The following is a 23178-nucleotide window of genomic DNA, read 5'->3' as shown; positions in this document are numbered from 1 at the left end:
TATTTATTAATAGTCCTGTTAACCCTTTGCTTACATTTCCCCTCACAGATCTCACCAAGAGAGAAGACAGAAATGGTTGTCTATTATGGGTCAAAATTGTTGATGCCAGCTCATAGTAGAGGGTCCAAACTATTTGCCAATGAGGTCTCTCAAAGCCAAAGAACAGAAGACCAGGGATGCTATTGGTTTGAAGTTGCAAACAGAACTGAGAAAGGAGAGTGACCAAGCAGATGAGAGGAATCCAAGGAGACAGAAGTTTGAGGAGGAAAAAGATAGATACTAGTGGGATGTTGGCACCAAGACAGGTGAAGATCTTGAAGGCATGAGGGACTACATTCGCTATGACAGGGATGTGAGGCCACAGGAGTTCCCTGGGGAGACCATGAGAGACTGTGTGTAAATATGGTCTTGGTATTGGGTGTCTTTGTGTGGCTTCCATAGGTGCAGTGGGCACTGGCACCTCAGTACAGGAGCACATCACAGGATGTTACACAGAATCATAGAAATGTAGGACTGGAAGGGACCTCAAGAGATCATTTAGCCCATCCCACGGCATTTAGGCAGGATTAAGTATAGCTAGACCATTCCTGATGGGTGTTTTTCAAGCCTGTTCTTAATAGATTGCCTTGTCTTCTCTTGTTCCCTCCTGATTACAGCCAGAACTGGGAGAACATGAAGAAAAATGTACCATTTCCACTCCTTTATAGTAATTGCCAATAGATTCTGTTAAACTTTTCTTTACAGGGATTTTGGTTTCTGCCATACCTGGTTAGTACAATTGTGCTGTCTGTTTGTTAAATTGACTTTTCAGCATGTAACTTTGTCAAGACACTGGAAACAGTTGTACTGCCAGTGATACGTAAACAAACCAATTTATTTACCTTGTAACAGATCACCAAATGAAATCCTAACGCTTCTCGCAGCACATTTCACTATTCTAAAACCAGCATCACGTTCTCCATTTCACTGCATATTACACTGGAATCCAATGTTCTGTTCGTTTCAGTGATGCCTGTGTTCATAAATTCAGGTGGAAGCAGATTGGTTTTTAAATGCTGTGCAGGGGAGTGCTAAGGATGGAAACGGGCCCTATCGTCTCTGTCCACTTCAGTTTTGGTTCCTCCATGGTATGGCATATGTGGTGGTAGGGGTGGATGTTGTTTTCCATGAATTGTCAACCTGTATTTTGACTTAGATGAGGAACAATCTCATGTTCCTTCATTTGCAAAGTACTCCAAGTCTATGTCTACACTGTGAGCTAGGGCTGTGATTTCCACTGCTTGTGTACATGTACTCGTGCCAGTATAACTAGCAGTGTATAAATAGCCTGGATAGTGCCAACAGAGTCATGGCTGAGCCATGCCACATGGCCACAGGGGGTTTGTACATGGCATATCTCTGCCATGCCGCCGCCGCTGCTGCTCCCAGTGCTACCATGGCTACACTGAGAGCTAGCACGAGTATGTATACATGACCAGAAGTATCACATCCTTGCCTCATAGTGTAGACATACCCTAAGTAAATTACCACTGCTGATACCGGCAGCAGTTGTACTATCCTGAGCCAAGAGTTCCTAGGCTGGTAGTGTATAATCAGCTGCAAGGCATGTTGTTTGTTAATACTAATCATGTTTATTACAGTAGTGCCTAAGGGCCAATCAAGATTTGAGCCCCCCCCCCCCGTGTTAGGGACTGTACAAACACAGAATAAAATGATCCGTGCCTGGGGAAGTTTACAATCTACATAGACAAGACAGACACAGGGTGGGGGAAAGGATGAAAGACACAAGCAGAGTGAACTATGTGATGGCAGCACATGTCATGTCATATTGGGTGAGCTTAGTTAGGAGGGGATCAGCTAAATGGAAAGAAAAATGAAGGGAAGGGGGGTGAGAGGGACGGGGCAGGGAGAAGACGGTAAGAGAGGCAGGTTTGGAACAAAGCTGAGGTGAAGGCAGTGGGGGAGTGGGAAGGTTGGAGCAAGTAGCCAGTCAGCACAGGGCACAGAAATCCAATCAGAACTGAGAAAATTCTCTGAACATTCCTGCTTTGGCTGCTTCCGCTCCTAGTGGCTGGAGTCTCTGTCTGGCTTATCTCTAAAAATTTCCCCCAGGGCCATGTGGTGGGAGGAGGGGTGGCATCATCTGGGTCCATCAAGTGGGGAGCAGATCCTTGGGGGGGGGCAGTTTGGGCCCCATTTTAACTCCCCACCCTAATCCAGTACAGCAGTCCCTGTTTTGGCTTCTTCTGGTCCTACCACCATGAAGTCGCTTCTATCCAAAGCTAGTAAAACACTGAACCCTTGTTTTCACCGATCTGGTATGGAAAGCAATGGACATCTTATTGATTTATATTGCAACAGTGTCAGCAAGCTCCAATCAGATCAGCATTGTACAAATACATTATAGGTGGGAATCCGTGCCTCTGAGAGTTTACCAGATAAATCAGGACAAGACTCAGCAAGTGGGAATAACAAACAGACGCTGGGAATGAGGAAAAGAAGACAAGGAAGAATGGGTTTAGGGTTAAGGCACTGGACCCTGCTAGCTGGTTTCAATTTCTAGCTCTGTCACTGATCCCCTATGAGGACTTCATCTCTGTGGCTCAGATGGCCCATGGAGGGCACGGATCAGCGTTCGCGTTGTGCTTCCCGGTCTAGGCTGGGGAAGCTAATGATCTAACCAGCAGACCAAATTCAGTGATTAATCCTGGTCACGTGCCACCTGAGGCACGTTGCACCTACGCTAAGAAGAGGAAGGTGGCCCATCTGTAAAACGGGGATAATATGTTTTCTCCCATCCTTGGTCTTATTTGTTTAGAGTGTAAATTCTTGGGGAACTGTCTCTTCTTGTGTGTACGTACGTACAACAGCTAACACGATAGTCCTGATTTGATAGGGGCTCTAGGTGCTACTGGAGTGGCACTTTTGAATAACAGTGACTGACTGTACAATTTGTAGGTTTGAAGGCATGGGTCGAGATTTTAACAAATAAGGTGCTAATGATCCCAGCAGTCCCTGCTGGCCACCTGCATAGCCATTACCAGATAACATGAAACCCATATAACTGATCCCACCATCAATGCATTTCAGCCAGCACCCCTCCAGCTTGCCAAGTCTAGCCTGCCATATACATGCACCATCACCAGCCTGCACCTGCGGAATGGATGACTCAAGGAATGGCCATTACAATTTGTGTAATCAGGGTATCATTTCGTATGCAAAAGAAATGGGCGTACAGGGTCTCCAAGCATAGCAGCAGAGCAGTATGTTTATAGGAATGTGGGCTCTTTCTCAAAAGTCCTGAGTTCTTGCAAACTCTGACAATACAGGGTGAAAATATGACTTAAAGTCAACTGGAATTGAGGTTTGGCAGGAACTTGCAGACCCCCAATTTGCAAACAGCCAAATGAAAAGAGGGTGCACAATCAGGAACACTTTGCTGTGGGGGATGTGATCAGCACAACTATACATATAAAGTTTTTGTTTACCTATTCTTAGGAACAATGATGCACTGATCACTATTCTTTTTAATTTCCTACTATTATGGGAACTCTAAATCTCTCTCTCTAGTGTATGGTGCATTATGAAGTGGTTTTTTTCCTCTGTGTGGTCTCATTTGATTACAATGCCAGGAGTGCTCGGCCACATTCCATACATAATTAATTGCAGCTTTGGTTTCAAATTGCAATGGGGCCAGTCTGCCTCTAAACATTGCACTTGTTCACATCTTTAGATAGCAGTCTGCCAGGCCAGCTGGTAAGCGAATGGAACTTTCACAGTGAGCCTAATGGACATGAATGGTTGAGTCATTGTCCTTGTCAGCTCCGTAGTTAATCTAGTGACAAACAAGGTTCAGGCTGCTGCAGTTGACATTCTCTTTAGTGCCTGTGTTTTCCGGGTAAACACTGCGTGTAAGGAGATTTCATTTTGCCAGTGTTTTAGTTTCTTGCTGCTTCTGATGTGAAATGTTCTTTGTGGTAATGCACAAGTGAAATCTACAATTCACTGGGCTCATTTGCTTACTTTCATTGAAGAGGGAAGCTAGAGCTCTGACCACGTTAAGCTTTGTATATGAAACTTCAGACTCAAGGCAAGATCCAATTTCCATAGTTAAATTCAGGCTTGAACCTAGTTCTTTAAAGTCATTGAGTATGAAATGTCACATGTTGGTCAGGATTCCTGAAAGATAGGCGTGTCTATACTTAAAACCTGCCCTGCTGTAGCACTCCAGCGTAGACACTACCGTTGCTGGCGGGGGGTTCTCCCATCGGTGTAGGTAATCCACTCCTTGAGAGGCAGTTGTGATGGGTTATATCCCCCTTCTGGGGTGCCAGCTGATGTACTGGGATTTCACTGAGCCTCTCTTGCTCAACCAGCCAGGGTTCCCTCTATCTGCTTTTCTGAATTAGGCTTTCCGGCCTCTTGCAGCACACACAGAGGTAAGGCCACACCCTGCTCCACTCACAGACTGAAGTCAGTTGTGTGTGAGAGGGCTCCCCCGGCACTCACGTGCATGCCCCTTTTGGGAGATAAGTCCAAAATAAAACTGTCTTGCACTGTATAGAAAAATCTACACTGTGCAGGCTCCTAAAAATCCACCCTCTTCCTCAATGTGAAGAGAGATGTGCATGACTCCCCTCCCCCCCAGTTAGAAATTATAGAAACTGGGTTTTATTATAAACAAGAAATACCTTTATTAACTACAAAAAGTGAATTTTAAGTAGTTAAAGAGATGGCAAACAGAACAAAGCAGATTGCCTTCGTAAATAAATAGTTTGCAAATAAATAAATAGTTTGCAAAGCCGCAGACTGAGCTTAACACACTAGATAGGTAGGATACAAATTAACAAATTCTCACCCTGAGTGATAAACAGGCTGGCAGATTCTTAAGGCACAAGTTGCCTTGGCTTTCCCAGGTTTTCATACACAGGTTAAAGATCTTAGCCTGGGACCATCACTTCTCACAGTTCAGTCTTTGTTCTTCGGGTGTTTTCAGGTGCATTGTTGTAGCAAGAGTGAGGACCCCTCATGTTGTCATTGTCCCTCTTTTATATCTTCCCCCCACTTGCTGGAAAGCTTTTTTGCTGTGACCTGGGTCAAACAGTTCTCATTGTGCAGAGCTATCTCTGAGAGGTTTCTATTGCACAGTTCCTGGGGTAATCCTTATGCTTGTATGCATTTCTTCAATAGGCCACTAACATTGTTTGGCCTCATCCAATGTAGCACATTTGAAATACAGAGACATGGTCAATATTCTCAGCTGCAGATACAAAAATGATACATGCATATAAATTGGATAAACACATTCAGTAAATTATAACCTTTCCAATGATATCTTACAAGACCCATCTTGCATAAAGTATATCTTAGTTATACCATAGTCATATCATAGCCATATTTCCATAAAGAATATGGCGTGTACTGTCACAGTGGTAATTAAGTCGACACAAGAATTCTTCCACTGATCTAGTGCTGTCTACATGGAGATTTAGGTCATCTTAACAATACTGCTCAGGGGGGTGGATTTTTCACATCCCTGAGTGATGTATTTATGCCAACCTAATTTTCTAGTATAGACGAGGCTGCATGCAACAAGATATGCTCAGACAAGCTGTCATTTCACTCTTGTCAGCGTGCGTCAGAGATATTTTGTTCCACAATCAGATTTTGTGTATGTGATTTTCAACTACTTTAAAAAGATTTTTTTCCCAAAAAATCTAATCCCTTGTGGGAAAATCCCATAGAATCAAATGATACATTTTCTATAATCTTTGGACAAACCTATAAAATTTAATAGTAAGCTATATCCTAGCTATATGATTCTCATCTATGGCTTTTTAAAAAAAACTATAGAAAGACTATCATTCTGTATTAAATTCTACCCTTTTATAGTGTAAATTGCTACAGCACTCAATAAAATTACTATAGTACCTGTTACTGTGGGAAGTCATCATACAGGGTAGAACAATACTTTGGAGCTCTTGTGGTAAATAAGTAATAAATTAGTAGATAAGTGGAGATAGACCCAATAAATCACAGAGTAGTTGGAAACTGTCTTAGGAAGAAGCAGCTCTCAAAGATATAGCACCATTTTCAGAATTGCTGTGGTTTAACCAAGTATTAAAAAGTCACTTGCTGCTTCTATTCTTTTGTGAGTTCAAAAAGGACCTGCCAACTCTTAATTTGCACTCTTTTTATTGTGTTAAAATCAAATAGAGGAAAGGTGAGTTCATTGGGCAAAAACAACATCCAGCTATCTATGCACTGATTTATTTGTGGTTGTGGTATTTGTAAAATAAAACTGCATGTCTGACAGTGGATTTTCTTCTATCATGTGCATAGTAACAAGGGTACAAGCCAATGCTCCCTAGCTAGGGCCCAAAACAACTCAGCAAGAAACATGGGTGTCAAAGTAACTTACTTTCATGCTGTTCCTGGTCCTTATTACAAGAGCACAGTAGAGGCATGGGAAAGTGTAAAGAGACCCCCTTCTCTCTTGCACTGCCTGTGTAGGGGCTAGTTAGAATTGCGGAAGTCCCTGAGCTTTGGTAGTTTGGGGACTTCAGATTGTTGATAGCACATGGTGCCTCAAAAGGAGCAGAGAAGAGCTGGGACATGGTCTCTCCTTCCTCCTTCAGCAGTCTGCTGCGTGGGAGCTGGGGCAGCGTAGCCTGTGCTCCATGGAGGAGTGCTGGGTGATCTCTCGTTTCACACCTGGGAGGTTGGGTGGCAATCTAAGCCCCCTCAAGCAGAATAGACTCCATATTGCCCTTTACTCTGGGCTGTCCCACTCATGTAATCCTAGTCAAGAATCATCGGAAGAACTGGTTTCTTCTAGCATTGGACAAGGGATGTTGATAGAATAAGGAAAGCAGCATTATCCCTAAAGCTATTGCATTGTACTTTCTCTCACTGTGTAACTTTGGCCTCACATCTTCCTGAGTCCCTGTCTTCCACAGCGGGGTGCTAAAGATTGAAAGAATCCGCCTCCTCATGGAACCTAGTGGGCATGTTTTAAGCCCCTGGAACAGGGGTCGGCAACCTTTCAGAAGTGGTGGCCAAGTCTTCATCTAGTCACTTTAATTTAAGGTTTCACGTGCCAGTAATACATTTTAATGTTTTTTAGAAGGTCTCTCTCTATAAATTTATATATTATATAACTAAACTAGTGTTGTATTGTAAAATAAACAAGGTTTTCAAAATGTTTAAGAAGCTTCATTTAAAATTAAATTAAAATGTTGATCTTATGCTGCGGGCCCACTCAGCCCCCTGCTGGTCTGGGGTTCTGTTCACCTAGGCCGGCAGTGGGCTGAGAGGGGCCTGCGTCTGGGATCCTGGCTGGCAAGAGGCCAGCAGCCAGAATCCCAGACTGACAGCGGGCTGTATAGGGCCGGTGGCCGGGACTGCAGACCGGCAGTGGGCTGAGAGGCTCAGCCCGCTGTCGCTCAGGGGTTCCATCCACTGGCTCCTGCCAGCCGGGATCCCGGCTCCCGGCCTCGCTGCCGGTCTGGGGTCCCGGCCCTGCCCACATACAGTGGGTACCTACCTTCTCCCTGGTTCTGGCCCATTCTCTTCCCCTCTCTCTGCACTGAGCTGAGGGTGGGAGTGCACTGAGCACAGGGCTGGGGGTGAAGGAGCAGGCTGGGGGTTGGGGTGTACGGTCTGGCCAGGAGCTAAAATGAGGAAGGGGGCTCAGGGTTGGGGCAGGAGGTTTGAGTGTGGAGCGCTTACCTGGGTAGCTCCCATTTTGGTGTGAGGGGTGCAGGTGAGAATGTTGGAGAGGAGGGTGCAGGAGCTCCCATTTGGTGCTCAGGGTGGGGGTGGGGATGTGGGGGGTGCAGGAGTCGGGATGTGGGGGGGCTGGCTATGTGGTGGGGGTGCAAGAGTTGGGGCAGAAGGCTGGGGGCATGTGAGGGGGGTACAGGGCTCAGGGCTGGGGGCGTGAGAGGGGGTACAGGGCAGAGGGGGTGGTGTGGGGTGCTCACAGCAGGGGGCTGGAGGGTATATGCTTCTTCTCTGCCTCTGCTGGGAGCAGCGAGCACTCTGACTCCGCTTCTCCGCCTCCCTCGCAAGGGCTACCAGCTGATCGGCTGGCAGGGAGAGTGGGACGGATGGGGAGGGGGAGGAGGAGGGGCAGGAACCCAGCACACTGTGGGAAGAGGCAGGGGAGCCAGCAGGACCAAGCTTCTGCCCCCAGCCCCTGCAAGTGGGGGGCGGAGGGCAGAGAAGAGCAGGCCAGGCTGGGCTGGGCAGGATTTTTAATGGCACAGGACCCTGGCAGGCAGCAGCATGCCATTAAAAATTGTCTCATGTACTGTCTTTGGCATGTGTGCCATAGGTTGCCGACCCCTGCCCTCGAAGGTAGGATTAGAATTTGAAGATGCTGGCATAGGGGTACATTTTTACTTTGCAGCAGAGGACTAAGAAGCAGAACTCTCGGTAATGGTAATAGAGAGGTGTGCTTCACTCCCTGCTCACCCTGCTGAAAATTTCCCCCGAGAGACACACTTTTGTAGTCATAATTTAATTTGATGTGTATTAGACCCTACATTATTTTACTTGCCTGATTAAAAATCTATGGATAAAACAGAACTTGAAAGAGAGAGAGCTTGAGTAACAGTTATATCCAGGGTGCCTTGTGATACGCCACCGGTATGGCAAAAGTGGAAAGAGCCCAGCCCATCCTGTTGCAGTTACACTGTGTGATGTGCCATTAGTCTAGATGTGAGGTGATCAAAGACTGTCAAAGTTAAATTTCCTATTAGTCTTTGAGTTATGTTACCTGTCTGCGAGGATAATGAGAAAACAAATCTAACCTTCAGCAGAGGCATGTGCCTGCCTTTAATTAGCCAACCTACCAGCAATTTCCTTTCTGATTCAGCACTGGTATATGCAATGTTTGTATTTGCCATTTAATTCCAGACATTCTCTTATAGTGCTAACCTCTAAGAAAGTACCTGTGCTATTTTGCTAGTATAGGGCCCTAGACTGCCATTTTAGTCATCTGAGTAGTCCCACAGAAGTCAGGCCCAGATTTGGTGGTATTCAGTCATTCCTTCCCCCTAAATCGCTTTTCCTGAGTGCAGAGCATTTCCAAAATGGTCTTTCTGATAATACTTTTTATAGTGCCCGTGGAAGTGTGTGTTCGGAGCTCACCAATTCAACATTCTAGAGTAAGACCATGGAGGAAAGAACAGCTTTTGATTTACTCAGGCTCAGTGTAGGCAACAGCTACACCAAATTCCACACCGAGCATGTTGAGGCCTGTCCATCCTGCCCTATCCCACCTACAGTGTCATTGTTATTCCCAGGATTCTCTAGAGCAGAGGCTGTCAGATATGCTGAATTGTTTGAGCTCCTACTGGTATTTACAATTTGGAAGCCAATGTAAAATCTAACACTAATACCTGGAGGATGCTCATAATGACTGCATGACCATTTTGGGCTGAGCAGCTCACACTATTAAGGAAAGCGATCTGCTATTTTCAGAAACACTGTAATTGTCTTTCCTACACTATATAACTATTTGAGTAGGTGTTGGATTCTGCATGATAGTTTCCTGCACATAGTTCACTGCAGATTTGTAAGCACTAGGGATCACCTTGGAAAGATTAGGATAAGACTCTGAGCTGACAGTGTCTCCCATCTCATCTGATTTGTAATGGCCAGAGGACATTCTTACTAGCACGTGACATGGCTTCTGGCTTTCAATCCTTCACTTTATAGTATCAACTTTAGAATGGCTGGTCATGAGGCACAACAGAAAATGAAATGCATAAGTGATGGCCACTGAGTGGCAGAAGGAGACATTGAGTAAAGGAAACATTACTATGTAGAAGAGTTAGATGAGTCTATTGTGGTTGGTTGGTTGGTTTTTGTATAGAGTTAGATGAGTCTATTCTGGTTGGTTGGTTGGTTTTTGTATAGAGTTAGAAGTGGTTATGAATGCTCTGAATGAAATTTTGAACTAACCATATAAAGTAGCTGGGAAGGTTTACGTGACACTTCAGTTAAAGGCTGCCAGCTATCTGCCGCTCCCCCTCATTGCTCCCACTGTTGGAACTGTCCCCCTGTTAACAGCGATGGGGAAGTTTCAGGAAAGAGAAGTTAGTGTAGGCACAGCCCTACTATCAATGCTTTGCAGATGCAGACAGATTTACTCATGCTACAGTTACCCTTATAAATAGTGAGCTCTGGGCCTGGATGTGAGTGTGAATGAAAAACCAATTTTATGTCTCGTATCCCCACTGATATTTACAGAAGGGCTGGTAGCTTTTCCTCTGACTCTGATATTTTCTTTTCTTTTTTTCAGAGAAAAATCCTATTACGTTCTGCTTAAATAGGAGACTTTGGCTAGGCCTCCTTACCAATGATCCAGGATTTCCGGTTGCATTTAATAATATTTCCTCTTTTGCAACTGTGTCACTTCCAAGGCAAAGGAAATCACTACAGCATCAGGCTGCTTCCCAGATGTCTTAAAGAAGCCTGCCAAATGTCATGGATTTATCGTTAATGACACATACATTTTCCTCTGGCTTTGTCACATGGTCACACAACGATCCTAGTATCACCCCAAGATTTCACTCCTTTATATTCTGCCACCTTGTAGAGCCCTGTTTACCTTCCTCTGAGTCACTCTGTTGTATTTGTTCCTGAGATGATGCAATAGAAATGCTATTTACACTGTAATTTCCTAAATTACACTGAGGCCTGGACTACACTACAGCGTTTGGTCAATGAAAGACAGCTTACGTTGACCTAACTATGGAAGTGTCTATGCTAAAATTTCGCTCCTGCTGACGTAACTGCCCTGCTACGTTGACTCTATGAGTCACTTCTCTGAGAGGCATAGAGTCAATGTCCATGTGGTTAGGTCGACGCAGTGACAGTGTAGACAGTGAGTTGCTTACATCAACTGTTACTGACTTTCAGAAGCTGTCCCACAATGCCTTACGCTGACAGTGCAATCGATACAAGCGCTCCTGGTGAGGAGGCACACCGCCAACATAAGGAGCAAAATATAGACATGCACAAGCAATGTAATTACGGCCGTGACTGTATAACTGCTGTAAGTTAAGTTGACTTAATTTTGTAGTGTAGACATCCTCTCAATCTGCTTCTGAAGAGAAAGATCTCATCTCATCTACTCTGGAAGGACCCTGTTATATAGTGGTTTCCTCCTGACTAGCTTTGAATAGGGCTTGGTTTGATGGGCTGTGTTGTAACTGTGCTCCTGATCTGTGCTACACCATTAAGAATTCAGAAGGGGTGTAGTGCAGTTCAGAAAAATAGTTAAACAGCAGTTCAGTCCCATCTAAACTTCAAGACTGAACCATGTTCAATGATGAAGTCATGTAATTCAGGAATGTTTTATTACCATCTGGAAAACACTTCTACACCTTTTATACAGACTCATTTAAGATTAGTTTGCCAAACTGTTGTGTTAGATTTTTAATCATTCTTTCAGATCATTAGGGAGAGATTACTCTCCATTAGCCTCCCGAACTGCCCTGACCCCCCACATCCTCCTGAAGCGTGGGGCTCCCCAAAGCGTGGGGCCTGGGGCGTTTGCCCTGGTCCATCCTATGGACGGGACGGCTCTGCCCTGTGTCTTGCTCCTCACTGAAAGCAACGAGAAGCTTCTATACAAGCTTTCACCTTCAAAACTACCTTTATTATTGAGGTCTAATTCCTTCATCTGTTCTTTCTGTTTTATACATGGCTCTGTTACTTAAACTTAAGATTGGGGGTGGGGGGTGGAGGGGAAGGTCTTCCATTAAATAGCTGTCTGCTTGTTCCTAGGAATATGTCACATTATGTAAAATATTGAAAATGGAATCTTTTGAAGCTGGAACAGAGTCTACTGTGGAGTGCTTCATGCATTCAGTTTGATTTCGTACCTCTTTGTTATTTTCTATACATGACTTACATAAGGATACTACAACGGAATTTCTCATTTTTTTCAGATGATGCAAAATCAGAAGGAACAGCAAGCAATCAGAAGAAAGGCAACTGGATAACAAAGGACTGTAATAATGGTCATTTAAATGGCACCACTCCGATGGGAGAGATCATTGGGTTTTGCCAAATTTTCTGGGGCCAGTGACATTTTACTAGGCCGTTAGACCAGCTCCAAGATAGTGACTGTGGGCAGCTTCTATTTATCCAATATAATCTATTTTAAGTCTTTCTGAGGTGCCCATCACCATGATATCTAAGTATACTACAACAACTCTCTTCTCCAGTTGGAGCTCAAAAAGGATTTTTAGTACTTACTTATAATTCTATATGCTTCAAAGTGTAAAAACAGCAAACACCTTCTAAACATCTATTACTGACCTAATTGGTTGGGGCATGGCTTCCATTTTGGAATAGTTATGTGGTGGTCCCAAGGCTTCAATGGACTTTGGATAAGTCCTTTGTAATGGAAAGTGCTCTTGCTATCAAACATAGGCTAAAATTCAGTGGTGGCAAAGAATGAGCCACTTGGCAGCAAATTCTGAGACAAGAATTCTGTTAAATTGGAAAAGGTCCAGTGTTGTCAGTTATACTTCTGTAAGTCAGTGGGGTTGCACAAGTTGAGAATCAAGCTTGAGGTTTTAATTAAAATCACGTACTTAAGATTTCTGCTGGCAGCCAGAATACTACTCAACAGTGACATCATTGATATTTACAACTCCATGGGGCAGCAACCAAGATCAAGGCTCATAGCTAGCTTTTGTGATGGTCTGTCAGTCAGAAATACTCTGCAAGTAAGATTAAATGTGTACTCGTGATTAGAACCCAGCTGCTGTGTTTCCATATTTGCATAAAGTGGAATTAGAGAGATTCTTTAAAAGATAACCTAGGATTTGCACAAAGGCACACTATGCTTTATTGTAACTTGAGAAAAAGAGATTAAAAGCAGCAAACACATTGGGGCAAAATTCTTCTCTTGGTTCTACCCATGCAATTCTACCCAAATCAACGGGTTTTGATTGGTACAAATGAGAGCAGAATCTGGTCCACTGTATATACTGCATATTACATTATCAGTACACATAGGAAACCAAAATAATGTTTTCACTTTCTAGTTACAGTAAATTTCTGGAACATGATATAGCTTTCTGCCAAGGGAAATCCGTATGTCCAACAATTACATTGTAAGAAACCAGTCATGCTAAAAATATTCAGGAACTAGAATAGCTTTGAATTCTTTTGTGTTTCAGGAACAAGGAAAAGAGACTTCAGTAATATAACTGAGTAGATTTTGTTGTGCTTTTGATGCACAAATGCATAATTCTCCAGTTCATCACACCTGCTATACCCCAGAAGCCCTTAATGCTTCTTCCTCTGTTCAAAGTAACTTAAAAATAACCTGAAAAAGGGCTTGTACCCACAGTTGCTGCTCTATAATGCATGAAGAAGGCTAGATGGGTGTCTTGGTTTGGGGAGAGCATTACATTTTATCCTGCTTGTCTTTTACTTTAAGAATCTGGGTCCTGTCTAGCCTGGAAGAGGCTCTTTGGTCTCTGGAGAACTATAGAAATAAGTGACAGGAGGTGAAAGTTGAGCAAGGGAATGGGATGTTGTGCAGGCTGTAAAAGACTTCAGTGTTGACTTAATTACTCATTTATGTGGAGGGAAGGGGTTGGGTAATGGGAGTGACAAAAGGAACATAAGAACGGCCATACTGGGTCAGACCAAAGGTCCATCTAGCCCAGTATCCTGTCTTCCGACAGTGGCCAATGCCAGGTGCCCCAGAGGGAATGAACAGAACAGGTAATCATCAAGTGATCCATCCCCTGACAATGAAATTGAAACTGATGGGGGTGGGGTGGCAGGGGAGAGGACAAGATGAATGGTGGTGGGGGGAAAGAGACCTAAGTAGGCCTGATTCTCCAGTGTATTGGGACTGCTATGCACCACTTGGCTTAGCTGACCACCAGAAGGTCTCCCCTGCATAGGGGAAGCTTTATATAGTATGGACTGGTCATTATAAATCAATGAAGCCCTCAAGATCTCATTTATGCTGGGGACTGGCCCAATGGTAATATCATCCAGAACTGAGGAAATACAAATGTGCCCTTTGCTCCACTGCATCAAACTCTCCTTGGCTACAGCTGAGGCTCTGCCCCACTGTGTTTAAGACGATATTCACATAATTTCTGTGTTGATAAGTAGACAAACACTCACTCATTGACATTCCCCCAAAACATCTGTCTCAGCCCCTGGCAAGGCCTTTTAAGAATTAATTGCACTTTGCATCTTTCACTGGGATCGCATGTGGCAGCCAACATACTGTCACCATTTTAATCAAAAGACTTCCCAAGATCTCTTCCTTGGCTTGGAAACATTTGATGACGGGGCCAATGTTGCCCTAACAAGGCATAATGACAAACTTGATGTGACAAGTTTTACATACTGTTTGAAACTGCTGTAGGTAACTAATATTAGGGTTACCAGATTTCAAGTTCCCCAAAAGAGGACACTGGAGGGAGGATGAAGGGAGGGTAGGTGGGGGGAAGGGGAAACTGGAGGCGGAGGTACAGTTTGGGGTGCTGGCAGCAGTACTCAGTGGAGAAGTCGCTCTCTGTCACGGCAGCAGGCTGGCTGGTGCAAGCCCCAGCATGCAGTGACAGGCGACAGTCAGCGCCTCCCTGCAGGACCCCCTCTCCAGGGCTGGGAGCCAGGGCCTGAGTGGATGGAATCTGGCAGCTGTAGGTGCTGGAACTAGGGGTGCTGGAGGTGCTGCCGCACCCCTGGTTTGAAGTGGTTTCCATTATATACAGGGTTTACAGTTTCAATAGCTCTCAGCACCCCCATTATAAAAATTGTTCCAGCGCCCCTGCCAGCAGCTGTTGCTGCAGGGGAATGGGCCAGTCAGCTGTGGCTGCAGGGGATGGACCAATTGGGAAGTGGACCAACCAGGGCTCTTTCTGAGCTGCAACATCTGTTCCGCAATAATGCTGGACACTTCCTGTTATTTGAAAAATCCACCCAGAAAGAGAACAGAACCTCAAAAAAAAGGCAATGTCTGGAAAAACCCTACTAATACTTTTATATTTATACTTGTTTTGATAAGAATGACAGCAGGGCCTAGACAGATCTGGTAGAGAGTTGCAAAATATTTACTCTTGTTTTAACATCTCCACCAATTGCCCTATGTAAGCTTCCAGCTGAATGAATGCCTAGGGAAAATGTACATGTGTGTATTTCCATGCTCTATAGGGTTAAACACCAAGCCAACAGCCAGATTGTGCAAGATGGGAACAAACTTCCTGTACAAAATTGGAAAAAGTGCTGTTTCTATGGAATGGAACCGCCAGTTTGCATTTGTTTCCCCAAACTCCAGAAAGCAGCAGGTGGACTTCCCATTCATGGGGACAGCAAGCAAAACTGTTTTGTCTCAAACAATTGCCATGGTCCCTAAGGGATTGGGCAACAGACAGTTCAATTCAAAACCACTTTATTGGCATGACTATTTCGTAAGCAGTGCCAAAAGGAACAGCACCACTGGGGCTTTTTCAAGAGATGCAACACAACAGAACATGTTTTTGATGTTGAAAAATCAGCAACAGTTTTTTTGTTTGTTTTAAATTATTCTGGAAAGATTAGAACCAGGGTTGTCTTTAATCTGGGTGTTCTAAATCCTACAATTTGAGGTTCAGCTAAATGGTTCTGTTTCGGCCATACAACACTGTGACAAATTATGCAGACATGGCATCGAGGCAAACTCACTAATATGTTAATTGAAAAACAGTTAGATATGAAAAGAAACAATAAGATACTTTATAGTGTCTACAAAAGGTCTAGAAAATGGGGATTAGCTTCCGGGCACGCAGGCACAAAGCCCTAAAGAGTCCCTTCTAAAATTGAAAAGAGGCACAATCCTTGTAAGCAATTTGTTAATTTGCAAATAATTGGCTTAGCGGAAGAATATTCAGCTAGCCATTATCAGTGGGCACCTTTTAGAATGAAAGACAAAGGGTGAAGTCCTGTGTCCTATCAGTCTAGTAAAAATATGAGATTAAACTAGTGCACCAGAAATAGTACATAATCTATAAATAACAGACTGTTCTGTATTTCTCCAAAGATTTTAATGTTTGATGTGTGCTGGAAAATTTTAAGCTGATAAAGAATAAAGGCCAGACTATTTTAAGCTCTCTTATCCAGTTAGCTGGCTATTTTATAGCTAGGTCAGAGCAGCTGGGCTGGTATGCAATACATTCATCAGCTACTGTAGAGCTGTAATAAAGCATGGAAACAGCAGTCTTGGAAAAAATCAACATCTTACACATTTGTAGTACGAGAGCCCCGCTGGGACCACAGGAAGTAGAAACATTTACCCCGCCTTCCAGACACTTCTGTGCATGCTGTTTTTAGAGGTGCCAATCCCTGTTCTAAAAAAGTGTAAGATGATACAGATATTAGACTCAACAATGAAGTGCTGAGACTAGCCTTGGAAAAAGAAGGCAAATTGTGCAGTGCTATGCAGAACCCTTCTGCCAGATCCTAACCTGCTCCGTTAGCACATAAAAAAGAACATAAGGGCACAAGCTTTCCCCTCCCCTGAAGTGTTAATGGCAATGCTGGTTGGCTGATTCCACCAAAGCTCAAACAAGCTCACTGGTTTTTGCACTGTGAGTTTGTAAAAGGAGTATCTTCTATTGCATGGAACATTTGCCAGGAGATCTGGGTTTTATCCTGTGCACTGTCCTTGAGACACTCTTTCACTGTGAACAATTCCCTTTGTGCCTCAGTTTCCAGATCCTAAAAAGGCACTAATTAGTGCTGTGGTAAGCCAACAAGTTATGAATGAAATGTGTGGAGAAAATATTTACAATTTCAGTATTGCTTTCCATTGAAAAATGGTGCTTTTTTGGAAACAGATACCTTTGAAACTTCACTGTGATTTTTAATGAGAATGGACCTTTATCTAAGTAAAATGTGGAGTTTTGGAAATGGAGGTTTGTGCCCCAAAAGAGGACCATTCTCAAATCAAAAATAGACCCAATCTTACCTAGAAATGCACCAATTTCCACCCAACAAACACCACAAAATTAACTGTTTTGTAAAAGCAAAATGAAATTTGAACTACACATACTCTAGTCACAACAAAACTGGCAAACAACTCTAACCAAAGTACTAACCCACCTCAGAGGGAGGCTGTGAGGTTTTGGGGTCCTTGGCTGGAAGGCTCCGTTTAAGTGCAAAGTATTTTGCAATCAACAATGAACAGAGCACAGCATTGCTGAACCAGTTAATTCTTAAAAATCTACAAAAACAACCCAGTGAATATGATGAAATGCAAGAGTGCTGTGAACAACACTGCTGCACTCTGAGATCACTGCAAAACGTAATTCTTCCTCTTGTTGAGCCGAGGCTTGAACACTACAGGGACAGAAGAAAGTGAAATGTGGTGCTGGGGAAGGAGCATGGATTGAACCTTTTTTGTGAATCCTTTAACCTGCTGCATTCAAAGCCCCTATGTTGGAGACATCAAGCCAGATTCTGGCCCCTTTGTGACACTTCACTGGCATACAGGGGCTATGAATGAGGTAGAGTATTGCGTGGGAGAATTCCTGCTGTCCCAGGAGGGCATGCCTGACCTTGCATGCCCCCTCCTAGCAGAGAGCTAGGGGTAGAAAGGGGAGTGGCTGGAATGCTCTGAACTCATGTAACTCTGGGCTGGTGAGCAGCCCTTAGACATCTGGGTGAGGCTGCTGGAAACAAGAGGCACGTCAGATGCTTTTAACTTATGTAGGGGTCCAAACTGGCCTCTGGAGCAGTTTGGAATTTGGGAGGTGTATCACAGAATTTGACCCATCCTCTCGGGGGAAAACAGCTGCATACTGCTCCTTTGGAAGCTTGCCAACTCTGCTTGAGTCAGCAACAGAGTATAGTTGTACTATCGGAGAACTTCCTCATGTATGTAAATAAAGATATATTGAATTGCTTTCCTCTCCTCCACGCTAAACATGCAGCTTATATTAGAGTAGATTGCTACAGCCAGGCTTGAACATACGCTGGTGGTAGCACCGCTGCACGGGCAGGTGGTTGGATTAGCTCTAATTCAGTAAGGGCCAAATTGTTGTTGGCTTTTGCAAAAGTGAGCAACTGGGGTGGAAGAGCATAAATAGCCTTCCTCTCTCTGCTGCTCTCCTTTCTCCCCCACTTCCCAGTCCTAGGCAGGAGATGGCCACAACTGCAGTTCTTGTGCTGTTTGAATGCAAGCACTGTTTCCATGCTAGTACCCCTGTGGCCCAAGCCATCCCTTAAAGAGATGTGAAGAGGCACCCCATGGCTCTGCCTCAACTTGTTAAGATGGCTGGCCACATTGGGAGTGCACACTGTGCAGTGAGGGGGTCACTCTTCCTGGGTGTACTCCTCCCTGAGGCACAGTGTCTGTGAGGGCACTGCAGCTCTGAATCAGACCTCACCCAGGGCCATAGGCACCGACTCCATGGGTGCTCCAGCCCGGGAGAACCCAGAGAAAAAAAATTAGTGGATGCTTAGCGCCCACTGGCAGCCAGCATCCTCCCAGCACCTCCTGTCTGCCGGTGGCCCTGCCGATCAATTCCTCCCAGTGCCTCCCACCCTCCGTGATCAGCTGTTCCACAATGTGCAGGAGGTGATGGAGGGAGGAGCGGGCATGGGGAGCGCTCAGAGGAGGGAGTGGAACTGGGCGGGTGGGGATGGGAAGAGGCCGGGCAGAGCTGGTGTTGAGCACCACCAGCACCCGGAGGAAGCCGGTGCCTGTGCCCGGGGCAGTAACTAACAGACACAAGCTGGCCTCACTTCTCCGGTTCTCATTCTGAATTCTTTCTGTGCTATAGACAATTCCTTCTCACCCAGTTCCTCCAGCCCCTGTGAATCTAAGTTAAGGCATAAGGACCTGAACTTGGATCCTATGTGACACAGCTCGGGATCAACCTCCAAATCACCTTTTTCTAGGGTGTTAGACAGCCTGAGGGAGAAGCCTGGGTTGAGCTGTTAAAGAGCAACATGTGTGGGTTTTCTTCAACTTGAACATCAGACTGAGTGAAGAAAAACCCAGGGATGCTAATTAAACTTTTCCCCAGGCCTGTAAACTTAACTCTAATTTAAGCCTTCAATGCCTTTTCCCTGTCACGGAGTTCATGAAAGTGAGGCTGATTGAAGAGACAAGTTGCCATTATTTGGCAATCTCCTTTCATCTAAATATTATGATACATTGTTACAGGCAATCTCCTTTGCAAGGTATAACTGTGATAATGTACCATTAAGCAGTGTGAGATTGCTCTAGTCTGAACTTGGAACACAGCCATGAACTTTATGATGCCTTCAGCATTAAGCCAGTTGCAGAGCAGGGGATGTAGCCATGGCAGAACAGGTAAACAGAGAAGGGCAGAATTAACAGTCTGATGTCAGAAGATCAAAATCAAAGATTAAACAAAATAGTAAGAGGCTCATTATCTGCTTATTTCCCCCTAAACGTTCACCTGTAGAGTCAGCATGCTATTGACTTTTCACTCCATAGCAGCTGCTGCAACCTCATTAAGTATATACTGGCCTGCTCTGTCTGATCCTGATCAGTAATCCCATTTCTCACCTGTTCCCTGTCCATTCTACAAATGCTAGGTGCCTTTGGTCTTTCTCCTCTAAACTGCTTTTTAGTACTGGTGCTAGGGAGGATTAAATAGCATATGTGACCAAGCATGATTTTATCTTATGAACAGGCATTAGATAGTCTGAGGACAGAGCTAGTTTTAGATCATAAGAAAATTAACTATTTAGGAAATGGAGCTCTCTCCAACCATTCTGGCCCTAGGTAAGAGCCTTGGTAGTAACTGCTAGAGACTCTGCTCTTTCAGGACCTGGTCCTGGGAGCATAGAAGCCCTGCTATCCGAAAACAAGGTCAGACTACACCGCTTGCCTTTTCATGAGCTTCTGAGTTCTCTCTTCCTTCTCAGTGTCTGAAGACCCCTTACCCTAGCTGGGAGCCTAAGGTTGACCTCAAGCAGCTAAATCAGGGTAAAATATGTTATCCTGTGTCTGTGTAGTAGGGAAAGGGGTGGTACTGAGGGAATATTATATCTAACTCTATTATGCTCCTTCCCCCACTCAAACTGTAGGTCAACTCTTTGCCAAAGCACAGGCCAGAGTTCTGACTTTTCAGAAAGCATTACACAGTTAGACTTGAGGGCTATTGTATGTAATACCCCAAATGCCTCCGTTATTAAAGGTTCCCAGTCAATTTCTAAGAGAGTCTACCATAGTTTGTGTGTGAAAAACAGTTAATACACACCAAAACATTGTACATAGTATTTGGAATACTTATGACTCATCTTTAAACAAAAGTTATTAGTTAGTAAATCTGTTGTTTTTTCTACAAATGCCCCTACTTTGTTGTTGTTACATATATTTAAATGCAAGATTCCAACCTAAAATTTATATTTTTTGTATTTTAGTACACACTAAAGTACATAATCTTCTTTCAGAGAGGACTTCTCAGTCTGAGTATGGACATAATATGTAGTGATCTGGCACCTGGACTCTTCAGAGCTTGCAAAAAAGGCAGCATCTCTGTCCTTTTCCAAATGCTTCAGAGCCAGAAGCACAAGAATCCTTCCTTACAGCTAGCAGCCTTTGGGTTAATAGTTGACTACTGCCCTCACTTGCTGATGAAACAGAAATCTGTGACCTGTATCCAAAGTGGTACAGATAGTGGGATGCAGCTATTACAACAAATATGTCTCTTGGTCCTGCATTTATCAATCACTGAGCCTGTGAGACTGTCTATGTGTTCATATAGGTATAATCTTCCCCTGGATCAGCTCTGTTCTCAGATGGTGAACATGTGTTAGGTCTGCAAAATTGCTTCAGCTATAGCTACTGGGAATCAGGGGCACAATATGTGGGGAGGGTCCAGGAGACACAGGTCTCCTCCTGGCCCCTGACTGGAGCTGGAAATACTGCTTGGCCACACCTCTGCCAGACTTCCAGAACTGCCTGGCCCTGATGGTGCTCTTCAGCTTGACCACCTCTCTGGGTAGCATGGGGCTATATGGGGGAAAGAGTGGGGGACAGCAGGAGGAGTGTGTGTATAGGCCTGGGTGCAGAGTCAACCGGGGAGTGTGTGGGAGGGAGAGCTTGAGGCTGGGTGCAAGGGAGTGCCCTGGGCCCATTCCTTAGGAAAATTCTGTTTGTGCCCCCCACTGGGCATGTGAACTGCCACATCCTACTTCTGGACGTTTCTGGGCCCCTCTAGCTGAGCTGCCCTGCCCTGCATTCTGAACAGGTGCAGAGAGACAAGGGATCCAACTAAATTTCATGTCTCCTTCCCATGGCTGCTCTCCCTTTCTTTAAGCCAACAAAAAACCCAGTGCTGCAGTATAAAGCATGTGGGTTACAGCTACACTAGGAAAAAGGTCCATTTTGGCTGTTATGTGTTAGCTAAACTAACCTCGACTTAATCTCAACTACTTCTCCTGGGTTCACTTTTAATTATCACATGACCTCAGGTATGGCTATCAGGGAGCCATAGCACAGACTAACAAAGGAAGAGGTTAATGGCAGACAGGAAATAGCTCTCTTTGAGCCTTGCCTGTTACTTCATTTAAGCCCCACAAAACTGGGGTACACCAGGTCTGCTCCATTATTAGAAACTTGGTGTGTTCTTAACTGAGTTAGCACCCCCTGTGGTCTTTAACTCAACCTGCTAAATCATGTAAAAACTACAAATTGTCACTAGGATTTCACCTGGAGTTAAGATCATGCCTTTTTTCCTAGTGAAGACAAGGCCTTAGAAATAGGTGCCATGAGGCTTCTGCTTATATGTGCCAAGCAGCTTAAATTCCTTTTCTCCTTGTGTGGTGCACATACTTTAGGACTAAAACAAAGGAGACTTCATTAATTGGAGTGCAGTGGCTTCATAGTCCACTTTTCACCCTCTTATGAGGCTTAGGGAATTATAGGCAGGCATTAGAAAACTACAGCTGATCCAGAAAGTGTTATGGCTCTGGGAGAGAGTGCTAACAGCAGCACCCCGAGCACTGACATTGCTGTGGTGTGATGAGGGTTGGAGGCTCAGCTGTGAGCAATTAAACACTTTGTGTTGGGGGATTATGACCACCTGGGTGACTATGGGCTAATGAAGTAATTGAGAGGATATAAGTAAAAGGATCAGGAAGCAGGATGGCAGCTCAGAAAGGAAGTTGTACAGTACTGCTGAGTGGAAAGCACCTACTGTAGAACATCTCTGCTATGTTTGGTATGTATAAGAAGGGAGGAATAAAAGGTATGTGTGGTGGAACACAAATATCCCTTATTCTGGGACATTCATGGTCACCTGGTTGAAATAGGGGAATTTTTGTAAGAGAACAGTAAAAGGACACCGTTCATGCTGGGCTGTTTGTGCTTGCACTAAAAGGGATCATCCCTGAGAATAGTCATGGGGGGAGGGGGGGTGGAAATGGATGAAGGGATCATCCCAGAGAATAGCCACATGGTGGGGTGAGGGGAGGGGTGTGCTGCACATCCACCCAAAAACTGCAGCCCCTCCGAACCCAATCAGCATTGCTTGCTATGGGAAAGGAGGGTGCTGCAGTTTGAAACCATTCCCACATGTTATGAAGGTGGAAGAAGCCAACCCCACATAGCCTTTGGCTTACCATGGCTGCCTGGAAACCAAATTCTGTTGCCCAGCCGTGTGTGACGTGTCACCATACCAGCAGGTGCTTAATATAAAAGGTAAAATGCGCCCTTGTACCTAAAGCACGTGTGTCGTCTGCTGTGAATTGCTTGAATCACTGTGAAAGTCTCACATTTCTGAGAACAAAAAGGATCTTCTTAAATTCTACTCTCCCTTTTTATCCCCCTGCAGATCCCCCTGTCATCTCCATCCCAGAAGTTATCGCAGTTTAGAAGGTAAAACAAACTCCCTCGTGATGACATGTTTTCTGAGCTCTTGCAGTCCTCCTACACTGATAGGGCACAGCTGAATGCATGGAGGACAGTGCCAGGAAAGCATACAGTGAGCACAATGAGAGGAGGCAGGGAGGCAATGCTGAGGCTAATGGGGGAGAAAACAGACGTGATCAGGCGTCTGGTGGAGCTGCCTTTCTGATGCGCAGGGCACCTAGCTGTGCTCTTTTAAGCAGCCAGACACCAGGGCGATTAGAATTGGCTGCCAGATGATTTGCCTCAACCTCCCA

At 44.7% G+C, this 23178-nt stretch overlaps 1 long non-coding RNA gene across 1 annotated transcript in view; it reads left to right on the top strand.

Moving 5' to 3' along the window:
* LOC123365335 overlaps positions 1–13014 on the top strand; it is a 41990-nt gene extending 28976 nt beyond the window's left edge. The window contains exons 2-3 of the long non-coding RNA XR_006577531.1: positions 49–305; positions 11967–13014. This is a non-coding gene — a long non-coding RNA (uncharacterized LOC123365335). The remainder of the gene's footprint in view (positions 1–48; positions 306–11966) is intronic.
* The last annotated feature ends 10164 nt before the right edge of the window (positions 13015–23178 follow it).

This window comes from Mauremys mutica, chromosome 2 (assembly GCF_020497125.1).
Source record: "Mauremys mutica isolate MM-2020 ecotype Southern chromosome 2, ASM2049712v1, whole genome shotgun sequence".
Lineage (NCBI taxonomy): Eukaryota > Metazoa > Chordata > Testudines > Geoemydidae > Mauremys > Mauremys mutica.
Note: the sequence above shows the minus strand (reverse complement) of the source record. Positions and strands in the feature narration are given on the sequence as shown.